Genomic DNA, 2,361 nt, shown 5'->3' with positions numbered 1-2,361 from the left:
CTCTCGGGTGTACCAAAGAACAGGAGGGCTGTAGGGAAACTCTGATGGTCCTCACTTGGGTGAAGGTTGCAATCTAATGGTACACAAGATTATATATGACAATGTGGAAAGGCTATATTGTCATTTTAAAGGAGACAAGCCTTAGTGTGGGCTATAAGATATAATCTCTCTTTCATAAATCTATATTGTTAATCCCAATGAATTTTGTAATATGCTACATCCAAGATCAAATTCAACTAAAATACCTATGATAACAGTGTACCCACATGAAATTCTAACATCATCACCTCAGAATACTGGTGTATGTGCATATTTCTTCCAGGTTGTACTTTTGCACATGTTTATGTAATATATAATTATACATAATTAAATGTCAAGAATACCTTTCATGTTTCATTTATTCCAGAAGGAGCAGATACAAATTTACATTACTTGGTGATTTTAATGAGAGTGCATGAATGAAAATTACATCTGGGCTGCCGCTGCAGCAACAAATGCGGGAGGCAGCCACAGCCATGCCAGCCTAAGACCCTGCGAGCCGCCCTGCTGGGCACAGCGCATGGAGCATGAGCGGGGCTGGTCACCGGGCTGAGCCACGCGGAGCGGCCAGGAAGTGGATGTAGCCTCGATTGCCCGTCCCCGCCCCGCCTAGCTGGAGCTGCCCCTGGAAAAGAACCTGGAAAGGGCTGGCAAGGGGCAAGCAGCAGATAGACAGTCTGGGAGGTGAAGATGTGAGGAAATCACACTCACCGGGCTCTCAATGCAGGGGCAGACTCCAGGATGGATAGATATGAGAAATGAGTGTTGGACGTCAAAGAATAAAGCTGTTGGATATCCTGATGATGGCAAACGTCTTCATTTATTTGATTGTGGAAGTCTCCAAAAGCAGTAGCCAAGAAAAAAATGGAAAAGGGGAGGTAATAATACCCAAAGAAAAGTTCTGGAAGATATCTAGTCCTCCCCAGGCATACTGGAACAGAGAACAAGAAAAGCTGAACAAGCCGTACAATCCCATTTTGAGCATGCTGGCCAACCAGATGGGGGGTGGATATGAGTCTTCAAATATAAGCCATCTGAAATATTGTGAACCTGACCTGAGGGTCACATCAGTTATAACAGATTTTAACAATTTGCCAGACAGATTTAAAGACTTTCTCTTATATTTGAGATGTTGAAATTATTCACTTGATTATAGATCAGCCAAATAAATGTGTAAAGAAACCCTTCTTATGGCTAGCTATTAAGTCCCTCACTCCACATTTCACTGGAAGACAAGCAATTCGGGAATCCTGGGGCAGAGAAACCAATGTGGGGAACAAGACAGTGGTGCATGTCTTCTTGCTGGGCCAGACCCCCCCAGAGGACAACCATCCAGACCTTTCAGATATGCTGAAATTTGAGAGTGAGAAGCACCAAGACATTCTTATGTGGAACTACAGAGACACTTTCTTCAACTTGCTTCTGAAGGAAGTGCTGTTTCTCAGGTGGGTGAGTACTTCCTGCCCAGACACTGAGTTCATTTTCACGGGCGATGACAATGTTTTTGTGAACACCCATTACATCCTGAATTACTTGAATAGCTTGTCCAAGAGCAAAGTTGAAGATTTGTTTATAGGTGATGTGATCCACAATGCTGGGCCCCATCAAGATTATAAACTGAAGTACTATATCCTGGAAGTTGTTTACTCTGGGGTTTACCCACCTTATGCAGGGGGAGGTGGATTCCTCTACTCTGGCCACTTGGCCCTGAGGCTGTACAACATCACTGACCGGGTTCATCTCTATCCCATTGATGATGTTTATACTGGAATGTGCCTTCAGAAACTCGCCCTCATTCCAGAGAAACACAAAGGCTTCAGGACATTTGATTTTGAGGAGAAAAACAGGAATAATATTTGTTCCTATGTAGATTTGATTTTAATACATAATAGAAAACCTCAGGAGATGACTGATATTTGGTCAAGGTTGCAAAGTGCTCATTTAAAATGCTAAACTATATACACGCTAAATTTTGCATAGAAAGGCATATCTGGATTAGTTATCAAATTGTATTTTCACATTAGGTAATTTGTATGTTAAGCCATCAGAATTGCCTTTATAAGTAGTATCCATTTGAGGGCCTCCAAGCCCTTCAATTTGGTACTTTTGTGACAAGGGAAAGGAGATGACAATTTTTTTATGGAGAATGTGACAGGGTGATTGGTTCTTATTCTTTCTACTGGCTAATGGTCTTTATTTTCTAATTTGTCCCCTTTCCTCTGAGTCATTTTTTTAGAATTTGACCACTGTAAGTTATTTTTGTTTTGCTCTTCTATATGAGAATATTCTTACTTCCATTATAATGACTGATATATCTGTAAT

At 41.3% G+C, this 2,361-nt stretch overlaps 1 pseudogene; it reads left to right on the top strand.

Annotated features, from left to right (window-relative positions):
* Nucleotides 1–797: 797 nt before the first annotated feature.
* LOC101714518 (N-acetyllactosaminide beta-1,3-N-acetylglucosaminyltransferase 2-like) lies at nt 798–1,992 on the top strand (annotated as a pseudogene).
* Nucleotides 1,993–2,361: the final 369 nt, after the last annotated feature.

The sequence above is a fragment of the Heterocephalus glaber genome, unplaced genomic scaffold (assembly GCF_053883595.1).
Source record: "Heterocephalus glaber isolate CG9 unplaced genomic scaffold, H.glaber_assembly_v1.0 deba00001461, whole genome shotgun sequence".
NCBI lineage: Eukaryota > Metazoa > Chordata > Mammalia > Rodentia > Bathyergidae > Heterocephalus > Heterocephalus glaber.
The sequence above is the reverse complement of the archived record's forward strand: the minus strand, read 5'-3'. Positions and strand labels throughout refer to the sequence as shown.